This window comes from Podarcis erhardii, assembly GCF_964252035.2.
Source record: "Podarcis erhardii genome assembly, chromosome: 8".
Lineage (NCBI taxonomy): Eukaryota > Metazoa > Chordata > Lepidosauria > Squamata > Lacertidae > Podarcis > Podarcis erhardii.
The window spans coordinates 37406062-37423742 of record NC_138499.1 but is presented as its reverse complement, the minus strand read 5'-3'; the positions used below and the strand labels follow the sequence as shown (position 1 = coordinate 37423742).

Sequence of the window (17681 nt, the reverse complement as noted above, 5' to 3'; positions counted from 1 at the left end):
GTTGTGATGGTGAAGGTGATGGTGCTGATGAAATAATGCCTGTGTACCTTCTTGAAGTGGTGTGAAAACTGGCAGAGGAGTACCCTTCCATTGTTTTCAGTAAAATGGCCTTATTTCGCGACGATGGTGTGCACCTTTCCGACTGGGGGAATGATATATGGCTGGCTGACATTGCAGAGGGCCTGAGGCTTTGGTTACAGATGTGAGGGTATTTGGGGGTGAGCCTTTGGGGCTCTTGTGGCGGTTAGGCATTGTTTGACCTTGTGTGGGGGAGGGGAGGTGTGGCCATCACCTGGCCCTCCATGCTTAAGGGTATTCCGTTAAAGGAACCTGGGGGTGTTGATCTAGTCTGAAACCCAGCTGGGGGACTAAGGCCTTGACACGACCCCGACGGGAACGCCAGGGAGGGCTTGAGTTGGTTCACATCGACAGGGCTCCCCCTAGCGGTGGCTTACCCTTACTGGACTTCCTGCACAATGGGCAGGAGTCAGATATAGTCAGGTCCAATCAATGCCTAAGCCCAGTTGCGTAGCGTGGGTTGTCAACACCCGGGGCAAGGCAAGTAATTTGCACCCCCTAACCCGTGGATTTGTGCCCCCTAACCCTAACCCCCAGATGTTGTGCCCGGTGCGGCCGGACCCCCCTGCACCCCCCCACGCTATGGCACTGCCTAAGCCAATACCACTCACATTCTGTAATTTCAATAAAGTTGTGGCCAAAATTTGCCCAATAACATAAAGCTAATATCCGTGTCCTTGTGTGAGTTATTTCCCAATGAGGGGGTGGCTGCGGGGTCTTGACACGCAACACAAGTGCTGAAAGTCAAGGATGGCCTCCTCTTCCATGTAGCCTCTCCACTTTTATATCCAGGGCATTTGAAAGCACAAACTGCATCTGCAAATTTGATGCCTGGCATTTGCATGCATGGAAAAGGTATATTATGGGGAGGGGATGAAAGTAAGTGTGTATTAATATATAATCTAAAGCCAGTGAAGAGTTATTTTAAAGGAAAATCCAGGGGAAAGAAAGAAAAGGTGAATTAGACTGAGGTTGCTTTCATCTGGATCTTGGTGACTGTTTTAGTGCAAAGCAGGCTCTGTATTAAAAAGCAATTACCAATAACATTATCCAAAAGTTGCATATTGAAAACAGAGTTCAGCACATTTCTGTCTGAGGGACTGTAAATGAAGCTGCGTAGCCTACAGACATCAACCATAATAAACAAGCACTTCTAACCTCACTAACAACATTGAAATTGAGGGTCCCCACCACCACTAATAACATTGAAATTGTGTTATAGGTAAGGTCACCTAGATATGCAACTTTATATTTAGAAATTTGTATTTAGGCCTTTTTCTGATTCTCTCTCCCACCCGGCTACCTCTCTCTAAGTATGACCATCATGTATTGAGGAAATGCAGACAGTTTTTCCCCTGAGTGACAAAAGTCTATCCAAGTCACACTTTCTTCACAATGTGATAATATTATTATGCAAAACTATAGTAGCTCTGGGACTGGCCTTCCCATGAAATAAGAATGTTTTCAGAAATGGTTTAGAATAGGTTTATTTTCAATTTATATGAAAATTTTGCAGAAGCCTAATGGTACAGAATGGTTGTCTAGTATTATTCCTGATAACCAATGCTGATGACATGGTTTCTATTTTATGCCTTCTGCAAAATAATAATAAAAAAAGAGTTTTCTAAATTTGTTCTGCAAGCTGCGGTTACATAAAGAAGAGCTATTAAGAAGGACCACAGGGTGTCAGCAATGTTAAGGAGGGTGTGTGTACGTAATTATATCTGTCAGCTCCAACTTTTAAATTCATGTAAATATAGTTTTAGCCAGCCAACCATGCATAAATATTATTGTGTCTCTTTCTATTGCCAGCCTCCAAAGGATCTCCTAAAATAGTGGTCCTGCTATAAAAGGACTGATAGAGCTGCTACTGTGTTTCCAGAAATAGGAAATTGAGCCTGATCAACATTTTTTTTTTAAAAAAAAAAAAATCCTTCTTGCAAGCTTTACACTGACTCTCCAAGTATATTGTCTGTAATAATCCCGTTACGTGTATTCAGGTGAGTCGGCCACATTTTTGGCAGGCAGCTCTGGGAAAGGGCCCATCTTTCCAAACCCTTCATCACAGGGAGGTCCTCATCAAAACTAATTTGAGCTTTACACTTAGTTCAGGTTTCATTCTCTGACCTTGCTCTGCAGAGCCCATGAATAGAACATTGTCCTCCTACTGCAGGGTCTCAATAACTGGACATTATCCGGGTCTCTGCATCTGCACAATGAGATAGCAACTCCAATCTGGGTGCATAATACTGCAGTGCCTGCCAGGAATGGCAGCAATATTGATGCTTTTCAGTGTTGATCCCGTTATTAACAGAGTAGAGCTCCATCAAACAATGCCACAGCTTACAAGTCCGATAACACCAAAGTTACTTCCGGTCACGGAACTGCTTCTGAGGGAAAGGTTGTTTATGCATATTCCACTATGACTCTGATCCTATCGAAATGTGATCCATCTCTTATGAATCAACTATTTATTCCACACTAATGAAGCTTATGATGAGAAGGAGATACAGGCCTTTTTCTTAGTGATATGTTTTTGCCCTTCAATATGATGCCAAAGGAGCCCATTCTTAAGGAAGCAGCACATTTTGCCCAGCAAGCCAAGAAAGTAGCTTCTTCCATTTTGTTTTGATTAGCATTCTAAACAAGCAGCATTTACATATTGGCAAATCCACACCGTGATCAGCTCCCACCCAGAAACCAATGTCCCCACTATGGAAGGACGTGTGGATCCAGAATTGGCCTCCACCGTCACTTACAGACTCATTGTTAAAACCGTGTTTATGGAAGACAATCTTACTCAGCTATGAGCGATCACCAAAGAAGAAGAAGAAGACATATTCGGAGACTTCTCATTTAGGAGAAAGAGCATTCATAGGAAACCTCTGAAGAAGGGAGTTAAATAAGAGCAGCAGTTAGGAGAGCATGGATCTCCAGCCATCAGCTGTGCTTTCAACATTTCATGTTTTTATTAGAAGCAAAATAAAGGGGCATCATTGTGTATTCTGACATACATGTATTATGGGGAAATGTTAAAGCGCCCAAAGAAGTCTTTATTAGAAGGGCCACATAATGGGAAGGCATCACAGACAGCAAATGAAATCCACATGTGAGGTTACAGTAGTTGGAAAGACATGCAATCCAAAATTTGTTTTAACAGTTAAGAGACACAGGGCAGGAAGTTAAAATATTCCATAGAATTATACAGATGAGTCATGTTTTAGGGCCAACCTCCCCCAGCAGCAGTATCATTAAGTCTCTTCATGGCTACAGATATTCCGCTTCTAGGACAATGCTTTCTTGGCCGAAGTGAAGGTGGCTAAATATCAGCTGTTTGTCAGGGTTCTCTACCTACCTTGAAGCAGGTAGAACCTGTTGACTTGGGGTCATCTACCATAAGAGGGAAGCCAGATATGGACCATTATGGTATGAGCCAATCAAAAGGCTTAGCCCCAAGGCCTGATGAAATGAAAATGACAACAAAAGAAGGAAGGTAGATTTCCTGGGGAAGGACATTCAGACATTGCAGGACCACCACTGAAAAGGCTGTGCTCTTAGCAGATACTATTTACTCAGTGACCAAAAGGATGCTTTCTCATCCTCATACCCATCACTTTCCTAATCATTCTAGCTTTCCAAGACTGGCAACCCCATATTTCTGGGCTGAGGGCTAACAACAATTTTCTAGACATGCTGTGGAGAAAATTCTGGAATATTTGTGTGGAATTTTAGAAGTAGCCAATATGGTGTTCTTCAGATGCTGTTGAACAGCATCAGCCCCAGCCAGCATAGCCAAAGGTCAGGGGTGATGGGTGTGGAGTCCATATTGGCTGCCCCTGCCATACATTCATGCTGATCATTATCTTCCCCGGAACAATCACAATTGTCATAGATTATTCCCAAGTAATGCAAATAAACACAAAAACACAAATAAACAGACACACAGATACTATCATTCCAAACGAGAAAAATCTAATTGTGATTATGAAATTTCCAAATTTTGAACAAGCATTTATTTATCTCTCTGTTTCATATTCATACTAGACTAGGTCTAGCAGAATGTGGTACTTAAGGTGTAACAGTATAGTTAACATGAAATATAGAATGGTGGAGAGCTTCAAGATTAGAGTAGCTCTTCCTTTTGGCTATATTAACTTTTTAATAAAAAGAACTCAAGCCTCTAACTCTGTAGTATTATATTAGAAAATTTTTATTTTGTTTCATTTAAGCTATGGCTTATTTCATGCACACGCACACATACAAAAATCCAATTCCCTTGCTATAAAATAACTCGTATTCTGGTCTTATAAATGCCTGGAATGGCAAATGCTGAAGAGATGCTTGGCAGTAAGGACCTATCTTCAATATTTTGATTAGTTCTGCTTGGCTTGTAGTTGAATGGATTTAAGATTGTGCACATTAAACAGAGTCATGTCTTTATGGTGACTTGGCAATTATTTAACCACTTCACTGTACCTCAAACCTTAGTAATTCCCAAATAAATGAAATACATTCTTCATCCAAAGTGAGACAGAATTACTATGACAACAATGAACTTCATAGGAAAATGTAAAGGGCATAATAAGCTTTAAGTTGTGCTTGGAAGATACTTAATATACTGCAGAATTCTAAATACACACTGTTCGGATCTCTTATTTTAATCTAGAAGGGCTGAATGCCCAGAAGCCCATTTGAAACTATGGATTTGCTGGCAAAATTAACTTAAAATTTCACAATGGAAATGCCAGTTCCTAGACCGTAAAGATCTGTCTAAATTTAGTATAAAATGCTTTGGCTCTTCATACTTTCCTATATATTCATTATTGTTATTTTAGCATTTTATATTGCTTCTCAGTATGCAAAGTGCTTTAAAGTTATTATGCATTTATCAGTACTGTTTTTTCAGCAAACCTCCTGTCTTCCCACCGTTCTCCTGGAGCCGTCCACACTGCCTTTGCAGTGTGCACACTTGCAAAAACACCCAATGTTTTTGTGGATGCGGTATTTCTGTGTGTGATACTGCAGTTTGATTGCTGCATCTTGCAGAATAAAATGATGGTCTGAAATATTTTCAGGCTGCTCTTTGCCAGTGCCTGACACCCTCCCTGCCTCCATTCCTCAGCCAACTAGCAAAAGGCAATCAAGGAAGTAAAAAATGCTAATTCCTCATGTTCGGATAAGTGAATTTTCGCATAGCAGTTGTTCCTAAAGCGGAACATCTGGGTATGTCTCTGACTCACTTTTATCGTGGAATAAGAAAATAGCTGTTTATTGCTGAAATACATTGGGTAGAAACTGAGAGAAAAGTCAAAAGATATTTTTCCAGTTATAAATATTAACCCATAATGGTCACTATATTTGAGGGTATTATCATCATCATCATCATCATAGCTCTACAGTTACAGTTCTGAGATGTAGTGTGAAGATGGGATTATATGGGGTGCACAAATCCGTTATTAAGTTTTATTTCTAGGTATGAAATTGCACACAATAGTTAGCTTCAGTCTTAAAAGCAAAACAAGTGTCTTGCGGGGGGGGGGGGACGTATCCCAGCAAAAGAAAAAGAGAAAAACTCTATCCTGGATCAATTTTGCCTGAAACTGGACCGCCACCACTACTCTCTCAATCCCCGCCCCCAAAATGGGGATCTTAGCCACTTGATAATAGTTGTTCAACTCTTCTGGGTCCAGGGATACCTTCTTATGGAGGGAATGAACCATCACCTCCTTCAAAGTGGATAGTACCTCTCCATCCTCCAATGAAACTTTGATCACTCCCTAGACCCACACAGACACTCCCCTACAGCAAGCTTTAAGAAGCCAAGATGGGCAAGGGTCAAGAGGATAGGTGGTTGACTGCACTTCTTGTCTACATCCTCAGACCACAATAATAAAACCTGATCCAGGGTGCAGGTCCTATTGAACACAGTGTAGCTTACTTATGAATGAGCATGTAAGAGTTTTGTTCTTCCATCATTCTGACAACTTTGATTTCCTATATGTAAAACAAACAAAAAATAAATAAAATATACTCTTGTTTTGTTAAGTTTGTCTTGCCCAGAATTGGTGTGACTTTATATTTCTCATAGCTGTATAATATACGATGTAGATATCATCCTGACTTTTTATAATAAAATTCTGTGATAGATGAATAATTATCTCCAGTTTCAGCCATTCAAAGATAATTACGCTTAAAAAAAAGGTAAAGGTAGAGGACCCCAACAGTTAAGTCCAGTCGCAGACGACTCTGGGGTTGCATTGCTCATCTCAATTTACAGGCCAATGGAGCCAGCGTTTGTCTGCAGACATTTTTTCCAGGTCATGTGGCCAGCATGACTAAGCTGCTTCTGGTGCAATATAGCACCAAAACCAGAGCAGCACACGGAAACACCATTTACCTTCCTGCTGGAGTGGTACCTATTTATCTACTTGCACTTTGACGTGCTTTTGAACTGCTAGGTTGGCAGAAGCAGGGACCAAACAACAGAGCTCACAGGGATTCGAACCACTAACCTTGTGATCAGCAAGCCCAAGAGGCTCAGTGGTTTAGACCACAGCGCCACCCGCATCCCTATTACTCTAAAAGAAGGCTCCAAATGGGCTGTGTTCATACTTGTATTAAGCACAAATTGCTTAATGGCTAATCCAGCCTGGAGACCCTGATACCACAAATAACTCTGTGCGAGAAGACCCCTCCACCCATGTAGTCAGTAAGGCACCAACATATCTCTGGAGTCCACTCATCAGCAGTAAAATTCATAACTAGGACATAAGGCTTTGAAATAAGATGCTTATTATAGAGAGCACATGCAATTCAGTAAAACCCTTCCTTCACATTTTCAGAACCAGGTCTCACTACGGAGATACATTTATTGACATGCTTGAGTTTTCCTTATAATTCTTTCCTGGAGATGTGGCGGACAGCTGAGTGCAGATGGAAATATTTAGTCTCTTGAAAGCAGAAGGTTTTTGGCTTATAAAAACTCCTATGAAGCTACCATAAAAAAAACTTACTGAAATCCTATTTATTTCAATGCGGAAACTCTAATCAACTTTACTGGAAGCAGGATGAGCCCAGTTTTCAAGGTTGGAACATTACTGGGTTTGTGACTTTCAGACCACAAATCTAAGGCAGTAGATTTTGGGTGGCCATAATGACTGAACATCTTATTTTTAAACACACTTGACATAAATGCTCTTCTTATCTCTTAAATTTTCAAATTGCTAGGTTGAGCAGCAGAGAGCTGCTTTATATTAAAGAGTACCATGAACATTTTTTGGAATAGAACTTTTTCCTGCCCAGACCAGAAATGGATATTGCTTTATATTCCATTGTTTTATATTTTGAAAGTCTTCAAGCAAGTACTGTATCTTAGATCAACCTGATGCTCCAGAGTTCTGTCATAAAATCTCATTTGGATTTACAACTTAACTGGGAAATGTGCTACAAAGACTCAAGTAACAAGACAGGTTTCTGTCAGCCCTGTGCTGAGAAAAAGCTCAAAAAGTCCTAGTCAAATAAGGAAACTTGTGGATTAAGTTACTCCCCAGAAATTGGCTGGGGAGATGTCCATTACAGAAAGCAGAATGCTATAACTATAATTGAAAGCTGCCATGTGTAACAAATTTTTCAGGGACTTCAAGAGTGGGAGAAGGGGGAGGGGAAGGAAGGTATTTCTCTGTTATTACACAAAAACAGAAAAACATCAGATCAAACATTTCATGGCAAGTCTTTTGAAGATCAGCGTGAAAAACTGCTCCTGATGTATAGATTAACTTGTGAGCTGCTAGGGTATATTAGGGTGATCACTTGACTAAAGAAATCTTAGTTGATCAGATGCATGAATTATTATTATTGGGTTCACTGATCAAATGCTTTTGACTCCACATGTGAATAGACAAAGGGCTTGAGTTGCTCATTTGTTTTTAGATGGATACTTTGTGGGATAAGCAGCCTCATATAACCAACATGCTTAACTTGGATTAATGCATGAAGGGGTTAAGACCATAGAGTAAGTTGTCCTGCCAGGCTTAGGTAGGCCACTCCTTCTCACCTTGGAAGGAAGAGTTATCAAGCCTTTGTTCTTCCCATTCCACCATGTGAACCCTACCAGTAAGAAGGTCTAAGCTGAATGCAGTGGCGTAGCGTGGGTTGTCAGCACCCGGGGCAAGGCAAGTAATTTGCACCCCCTAACCCATGGATTTGTGCCCCCTAACCCGTGGATTTGCGCCCCCTAACCCTAACCCCCAGATGTTGCGCCCGGTGCGGCCGGCCCCCCTTGCACCCCCCACGCTACGCCACTGGCTGAATGCTCTAAGCTTAGACTCTGTGATTTAAGCAAGCCATCTTTGTGTTTCTATAGAAATAATTTAGAAACATTTACCATTTTGGAACCTAAGTTTTATTGCTTGTGTTTTGTTACTGTTGCATGGAAAAGCATATGCATCTGACCTTTGAAGAATTTCCTGGAGAGAAGCAGCAGGACAAGAGGAAGTGTGGACAAGCCCTTACTCTGTTCTGTGGGACTTCCTCCCAGGTAAGTTTATATAAGATTGTAACATAAGAGGCCTCTAAAAAGGCTGTTGCTTTTTTATTTGGTTTGCTTGCCTGCTTGCTTGCTTGCTTCTACATAGCTTATCTTTTTATCTAGCAACTCAGAATAGTTAACTAAAATATTGTTAAAACAAAAATACGATATAAGCACCACAAGTGGGCTTAATGATGATGAAGAAGATAAATGATAAAATACATTGCTTACATTGATCAAGTTGATTAGTTAGGAATTGAAAGTGAATAAGTAAAATCTGTGAAAGTTCATTTTAGTATAAAGGCCATTCATTTGCTGCAAGAAAGCAGCTCCCTTTGCCAAAGCCTGCTTTGTTTCACCTGAAACCTCTAGCTTTCCAACCCACTGAATTGTTCGGTGTTTACCTATTCATGCAGGGACATTCAAAGTTAAACAGCCTAATATAATGGCAACACTTTCACTTCGGGCTAATTGCATTGGGCAGTTCCAATTATTATGATTAAGCAGACTTGTGAATGGGGCAAACCGTGTAGATGTTACAAAATAAAATATGATGTTCCTGATGATATCATAAGTATGTCTTTAATTTAGCAATTTGTCAGAAACACTTTTGGGAAGTTGTTTGATTATTTCAATAACATGGTTCAGTTCTGGCCTCCATGATCTTTGCAGTTTTAATCACAATAGACAAAATCCCTGTGTTATTGTTAGAGTAATAACTTGCAGAGTACAGGATGTCCATAAATATAAGACTGTTTAAATGTAAGACTTATTAACTGTTTACAAGATGAGGAGTCTCTGTTATAGAAAGCCAGAGCTTCTCTGTTGCTGAATCATTCTGCTACCCAGAGGCCCCTTCTCATCTCATGTGATGCACTTAGGCAAAACCCACTTAAAGTGAGGAACCCACTATCATGAAGTAGTGATCCTGTGAGCAAGTATCACTGGGTGGGGCCTCTCAGGCAGGTGGTAACAATTAGTCCCCAAAGTGGGAGCATGCGTTGGGGCTGACTGGCTGCCAGCATTCCCCAGCCCCTATAAATCTTTGAGTTAACCTGTAGGGGGAAGGAGAGAACACACAATGTATTAGACTTGCTGTTTGATGTTCTATAGCTGGGTGCCAGAGAAGAAGCCAATAAAGCCTGATAACCTGTTCAGTGCCTGCATGTGATTGATTAGTAGCCTGGAGGGAGGACTTGGGAAAGTGATCCCCTCCTTGACACCCACTTCCTCCAAAAAGGAATGTGTCAGTCAACAGTTCTCTATTAGCCTCTAGGTTGGCTTCCTCAGCCTTGTAGATCTATGAGGTATACAGTGGTACCTCAGGTTACATACGCTTCAGGTTACATACGCTTCAGGTTACAGACTCTGCTAACCCAGAAATAGTGCTTCAGGTTAAGAACTTTGCTTCAGGATGAGAACAGAAATCGTGCTCCGGCAGCGTCAGACTAAGAACAGTTTCAGGTTAAGTACGGACCTCCGGAATGAATTAAGTGTTATTCTAAAGCAGCAATGCTGCAGCAAGCAAAGGCTCTAGCAGCTCAGTCAGCTGCTTGTGGCTGCAAAGCCAGACAGGATGTTTGTGACTGTTGCCATGGAAACAAAGGGGCAGTCCATTCTTATTGAGCACAGGATGTGAGCTCAGTGTGTGTCATATGACCTGTACAGGATGTACATGGGTGGAGTTCGGAGTTTCTCTCTGTTTGTTGAAGAGAGCAGACATCTTTTACTGTATGGCTACGAGAGACAGAAATAAAGACATGTAGATACATTTCTGTCTGAGTCTGATTCCCCTCCCTGGGGATATGCAGGGAGGAGGAGAAGCAGGAGATGCAGTGGTGTGTTTTTCTCACAGCCTGAGGAAAATCGCCGGAACGGACCTCGTGTGTTTTTCCTGCCGGGAGTCGCCGGAGGGAGGTCAAAGGAATTCAGCCGGTGCCTGGACAGATAGGCACATACCTCTGACCCGAGGCAGAAATCCAACATTAAGTACTTAACCCGAGGTACCACTGTAGTTAGTATTTCAGCCTCTTGCTTGCAGTTGGTCATGTCTGCTGCCTGATGCCTTTGATCACCACCAAGCTCTTCTGATTTTGCTGTATCTGCAGCCAACATTGTTTTTTGCTCCTTTTTACAAACCAGTTGAAAATCTCTTCTGTTTCTCACACTGAGAGCCAGTGTGGTGTAGTGGTTAAGAGCGATAGACTCGCAATCTGGGGAACCGGGTTCGCGTCTCCGCTGCTGGGTGACCTTGGGTTAGTCACACTTCTTTGAAGTCTTTCAGCCTCACTCACCTCACAGAGTGTTTGTTGTGGGGAGGAAGGGAAAGGAGATTGTTAGCCGCTTTGAGACTCCTTCGGGTAGTGATAAAGCGGGATATCAAATCCAAACTCTTCTTCTTCTATGTGTTTGGCCTCCTTCAGTCATCACCTCATAAGACCAAGAAGCTATTTCTCAAGTGACCACAGCCTTCTATGCCCACATTTTTCCATTGTATATACATATACTGTCACTCTGTTGCAAAGATTTGAGGTCACTGGAGCCTATATCATAATAGAATTTCTGTCTGGAATTCTCTCCCCCCCCCCCTCCATGAATTTACATAATCTTTGTGCCTCAAGTCTGTCTCCAAGTAACCAGGCAATCTGGTTCTTAGCTTTCTCCCAAACAACAGTTCACACTGGAATAGTCCATCTTTGCCCCTTTGGTTCAAATATTGTCTGATTCCGTACACAGTTGCATTTTCTTGCTTTCCTTCCAGGACCTGGCCCTGTGTGTGTCAAATTCTGATTTCTTTTTCCAAAGTTAAGTCAGATTCTTCAAGCAATCTTTTTCTTAGGTCTGAAGCCTGAATTCCAATGGCAACTTGCTCCCTAATGAGTGAATCTGCAAGTCCTCCAAAATTACATGTCTTGCTTAACAGTCTAAGATGTGTAATAAAGGATTCAAATGTTTCCCTATCCTTCTGTGCTCTCATATGAAACTGGTATCTCTCAAAGGTTTCATTTAATTTGGGAATGCAATATTCCTGAAATCTCTGTAAGTAACGCAGTCTCATAATTCGTTTGTTGTTCTTCACTCAGTTGCAAACTGTTAAATACATCTAATGCTCTGACCCAGCAATATTTAGAAAAATAGCTACTTTCTGCTCACCGTCTTTCTTTGTAGCTCCATTTGCTTTCATAAAGAGGTCAAATTCTTGTCTGAACCTTTTCCAGCTTTCTGCTGCATTTCTAGAGAGAGAAAGAGGTGTTGGAGTTCTGGGTTGTTCCATCTATTTTTCTTTAGCATCCTCTATTCCTGGTCTTTTGTATCTTTTCCACCTTCCTTGTTGCTCAGTGCAGTCTGTCCAACTCGCACCTGACCACTTCTGGTATCATGTATTATTCTTAGATTAATAACATGCAGAATACAGGATAACATAAGATAAACATAAGATATACTTTATTAACTGTTTACACGTTGAGGAGTCTCTGTTGTAGAAAGCCTCACAATCCCTGCATAACTTTCTTTGTGTTTGCATCACAACATACAGAAAGGACCATGAATTGTGCCTGTATTAGCTGAAATATATATTGTTGATTTCTTTCCAAAACATTGCTGGGCAGCAATCACAACCCAGTTCTTTTCTTTTACACTCATTCACTCCAACATGTGAATTGCCACATTGATTTCCCTTTTTATGATCTGGCCTTCACCCTCAGTATACCTCAATACACAGACTCACTTCATGTCTCTCAGCCACATTACTCACAACACTGAGTGGAACAGTTTCTCATATTTATGTAAGTCTCCAACAACAAAACTAAAGCAGTGGCTGCATAGATCTACTCTAAGGACAGGGAAGCAGGGAAGTCAGAGAACTGCATAGAATAGATGATAAGCATAGTGCAAGCGCGGGGACCCTGCAGCCCTCCAGATGCTGTTGGACTCCAATTCCCATCAGCCCATGCAGCATGGTCAGTAGTGGGGATGATGGTAGTTGTAGCCTAGCAACATCTAGAGGGCAACTGTTTCTCCAGCTCTGCCATGGTGGCTATGATGAAGCAGATTTGAGACTGATATTCTTTCTTCTTTTTCGGCAATCACTCATAGCTGAGTAAGATTGTCTTCCAGACTGATCATAATGTCATTGACACCATATCTTCACCTTTCCAAATTAAATATGAGGAGTGTTTGAAGCTCAGCTGTGCAAAAAAAAAAAAAAAAAAGTGTTATTCAAAGAGCAGAGGGAAAAATTGTCGTTTTTAATGGGTTGGATACAGTGTTTTCACTGCACATAGCTTACTTTTGAGGTGGCCGAGTGGTTTTTTTATGTCTTTGATTCATTCTGCAATAGGGTTTGGAATGGAAACCAAATACACAAACAACAAGTTGTTTTTGGTGATCTGCTTTAGGGGCACTGGTGAAACAACTGATGATGCAAAAACATGACCTATCATCTTCAGTGGTACTGCAAGAGATGACACCACTTAGATCATGCAGCGCAACAGTAATATGTCTTCGTTCAGTCATACTGAACAAAACATGCAATTCTCTTAAGAAAACTTGACCGTCTTAGTAGCTTTTCAAAGGAAGTCAACCTTGCTGACACAGGAGCAGCCCATTCAGTATTTTTTGATGTTTCTCTTTGTAGAGATAGCGATATCCAACATGGTTCCCTTCATAAGTTGTTGCATTACAACTCCAGTTAGTCATGCTGCCTGATGGAACTTGTACTGTAGTCCAGAAATCTGGAAGACATTAGCTATCCCCATAGTGTGAGATACATGTTTTAACTATTACCATGAAATCTACAATAAACACACTTGCTCTTTTCAAAAAGCCATTTTGCAAAGATTGGAGAGTCATTTTTTGCAATCTGGTATTATACAGGTCTTTCAACACTGTTTGCATGCACACACATTGGCGGGACCAGAGGGGAGAGAGTGCACACTCAGTTTTAAAAAGAGACTCACTCCTTGAGTTCTTACGCTCTCTAGGTGTCATCCTGCTTCTGAAGCCCTTCGCTGTACAACTAACATCTACTGTGAAGGGTGGAAGGTGGAGTGTAGGGATTGGGGAGGAATTTGGCCTAGTTTGCATTTAAAGGCAAAGCTACCTAAGAAGAAAGCACAGCCATCCTTTGAAATTTTCACTTCTCTGAATTCTGCAACACAGTTCTCTGGTCAAATAGTGTCCAAAAATGCATGTACTAGGTTGAGGTGTGTATAAAACATGTATTTATTATTTTGATAATGTACAGTCATACCTCAGGTTACAGACGCTTCGGGTAGCGCAATTTCGGGTTGCGCACCTTGCCAAACCCGGAAGTACCGGAATGGTTTACTTCTGGGTTTTGGTGCATGTGCATGTGCAGAAGCGCCAAATCGCAACCTGCGCATGTGCAAATGCGGCACTGAGGGTTGCGAACGTGCTTCCCGCACGGATCACGTTTGCAACCTGAGCGTTCACTGTATTATGTTAGGGCAAATTTCCCGGCAAACTTGGGTGTGAGTGGGGAAATTGCATAAAAATATGTGTAGAAGACCCTGAAAAAGACCCTGATGTTGGGAAAGATTGAGGGCACAAGGAGAAGGGGACAGATGGACAGTGTTATCAAAGATACCAACATGAGTCTGACCAAACTGTGGAAGGCAGTGGAAGACAGAAGTGCCTGGCATGCTCTGGTCCATGGGGTCACGAAGAGTCGGACACAACTAAATGACTAAACAACAACAAATGTGTGAAAAAGGTTAACAGCTTCAGTTCCCAGAGTTCTTTGGGAAGAGGAATTGGTTGTTAAACCAATTTGAGAATTGTATCTCTGGGAGTGGAATAGGAGTACCCTAACAACTCTCAGAGCCCTTAGGGAAGTAAAGTTCTCAGGGTTCTTGTGGGGAGGGGAGCCATGGCTGCTTAAAATGACACGGCCCTGGTTGAAGTACTGGTTGAAGTGAAGAAGGGACCTGAAATGCTAACACATTTTGTGAGAAGGTTTTCTTAAAAACAATGATAAAAGGATGTGGAAATTTAGAGAACCAAACTTAAGAATGGAAAAATGAGGACTTGGGAGAAACCAAAATTGACAGATTCATCCACCCCTAGCTGAGGAACCCTTTTAGAGCAGGTTTTAGATGCACACAGGCAGCTGCAGGGGCAAGAAGGGGGAAATCCTGCCCCATTTGCTGGCACAATGTTAGGTATCACCCTAAGTTTCCACACTGGTGTTTCCACAACAAAGGAGCCAATGGAAGGGAGAGAGAAGAGTAACAACCAACAAAAGGAGAAGGAAAGGAATGGAAGAGGAAAATAAATACGTTATCCTGTACATATCTCTTTATTCACATGTCTTCTTAATTTGCTACAGCTTTTTCATCTGTCTTCTGTATTAGAACAATATGACTGCTCTGTTTACCAGGAATATAGTTAAAGGTGGACTGCTTCTGATCTCCATTAGCAGTGTATCTCATCAAAACAGCTTAACTAATACTTATTTACTCTTTGGCTAACAGAAACTGTGGGATAAATGCATTAGTAAATTAACTTAGTAAATATCTCTCCCCAGCATGTTCTTTTTTTATGGACTATTTTAGACATTTTTCTTCCCTTTAGAAATATAGTACCTCTGGGAGATCAGGCTTAATTTTTGTTTAGATGTTGGTCCAGCAATGTGTGTGCTTTGTACATCCTCTGGTGGCAGCATATGGAAATGCCTGTCTTTCTGTTTGCTGACCTAATGCTCTAAATGCATTTGTGTTACCTTTTCTTTAACATTGGCTTTGCCCTGTGCATGGGAAACAGAGATTTCACAAGCAACCCAAAGCGCCAGAAGGACAGCTGCCCTACAACACACAGGAATGCTTTCAGCAGATATACAAGTGTTTGTTTGCTATGTAGTTTCAGGACAGCTGATGGCACTATCACTCCACAGGTCTGATATTGCATGCTGCTGTTTCATAGAGAGAAACAACATTGGCAAGTTCTTGGGTCAACCTCTATTAGCAACTGAGTAACCAAGAAATCTGCATTCTAAATTGGAAAAGAGACTCAGGTATTTTCTTAAATGTAATATTGTCATCACCAGGTGCAGGTCAGCAGTGAGACTGCTCATGTCAGTAAAAGTATATATATTTATATGTTTTAAAGATAATGGTGGAAGCAAAAGTGGCAAGTACCGTATATCCTCTTTAAAACATATAAGACTTTTATGGGCTTGAATTGTAAATATACTTTTACTGACATGAGCAATCTCATGTCATATGTGAACATAATTTTGAAACGAGTTACATCATCTAAGTAGGTAATTTCTTCAGAGGATGAAGGTGGCACTGTCTTAGGGCCAAATCACATGTTTAGTTAGCTATGTCTCTGTGTCTTTAAATGCACAGGTTATTTTTCTTTCACACACAAATGGCCAATGCAAAGGGCCTGATCCAGATTGAGAAATCAGTGTAGGGAGCTTGTTTTGTAATTTAATTTTGCATCGAAGCCAGCTTGGCAAAGTAGTTACATTAAAGTGCATCTTGAAAAATATTTTTTAAAGCATTTACCACATCCCTGCAGTGGTTATGATCCAGCTCAACACCCCAATCCAGTCAGTGCATGAGAAAAAAATCATCATCATCTTGTTTACTTCAGTGGCAGGTATTTTTTCCATGCAAATTACAGGTGCAGGGTCCCCAATCTGGGTAGGAACCATGGGGGCGAGATTTTGTGCCCCAGTCTGCACAAGCAATTTGTATTTTTGAAAAATGCACGCAATTGCATTGAATAAATAAATGAAATTCATTAATTAATTGGCAGCATCATTGGTAACTATAGTCCCCAAACCAGGTGGAAATGGACCAGAGAAAGTAAGAAATCTGGCTTTCAATGAAGTAGCAGGTGGTTTCCAGGAATGTTGAGCACCTCCAGGATTGACCACACCATTAGGCAGAGGAAGGCAATGTCCTCAGGTAGCAGGTGCAGGGGGAAAGCAGCAACCACCACTCCAGCCATTTCCTTGAGCTCCCTGGTCATTCCCTCTACTGAAATCATCTGTCAAGTCTGGCTGACTGCTGTACATGAAATTGAAGGGGTGGGAAGTAGGAAACTTGTATTTTGCATCAGGCAGAGAAAGGGTTTGGGGCAGCCTTGCCAGCTTCTATAGCTGGAGTCAGTTGGAATTGGGCCAGACAAAGAACAGGGTACGAGGGGTGACTGGAAATTCAGAGCTAGAAGAAATAATCCAAAAAGATACCAGCAGTACACACTGCAATGAAATAGAACAGATCTCTCTTTTGTTTCTAACAGATGGCATTTGGGAGAGTCATGGACATTCTTTTCTAAAATATACGCCTCACACCTGGAGCAGTCCAATGCCAAGATAGCAGGCTTGATTCTCCATGCGCCTCTGAGTATCTGTGTACACATTACACCCATTGCCCAGCAGCCCCCTGACCCATGGGACATGTCAACAGTCAGTAGTATTATTGTGTTAAGATGAGTTATGGATATGATCTACTAATCACTTTTGGCACCAACCTTTCAGTTATGCCTACTCTCTTCTGCTGAAGACAACAGACACTATCCAGAGCAAGATAGGCATACTTATATCTCACTGAAATCAACACACAATATAAATGCTCAGTTAAGCTTAATGGAGTTGTCCTTGGCAAGAAGAGTCTTTGTGTGTCCTCTCCAACATATTTCATTTTACAGTGCTGTTACAGTAAATGTGGTGTATTCTCTGTGTTTGTAATAGACCCATACTTGTCAAAAATGAGAATAGGTCTTTTGAGTTTGTTTGGTTGACTGTTCATTTGCTACATTTCTATACATCCAGCCAGACAACTTTTTTTGAGTAATTTGCATAAGAAAAGACAATTTGCAACAAACACCAATTTATTCCACCCAAAAATAAGTTGCAAAGCAGAAAGCCCAGTGAAAATGCAACTAATGCTAAGGAAAGTGTGGGCTCCCTTCCCTTAGGCCAGTTTTATGTATTTTAAGCCGACCAGGAGGTGGACATTAGTGAAGAGCTCCTTAAGAACAATTTATACATGACCCATTGAATGAGCAAATGGTTCTATTCTGCTACATGTCTTGAGCATAA

The 17681-nt window shown here is 41.3% G+C and overlaps 1 long non-coding RNA gene across 2 annotated transcripts in view; it reads left to right on the top strand.

Annotated features, from left to right (window-relative positions):
• The first annotated feature begins 8387 nt into the window (after window positions 1-8387).
• LOC309349149 overlaps window positions 8388-17681 on the top strand; it is a 65542-nt gene continuing 56248 nt past the window's right edge. For both annotated transcript variants that reach the window (XR_014159768.1, XR_014159770.1), the window contains exon 1: window positions 8388-8614. This is a non-coding gene — a long non-coding RNA (uncharacterized lncRNA). The remainder of the gene's footprint in view (window positions 8615-17681) is intronic.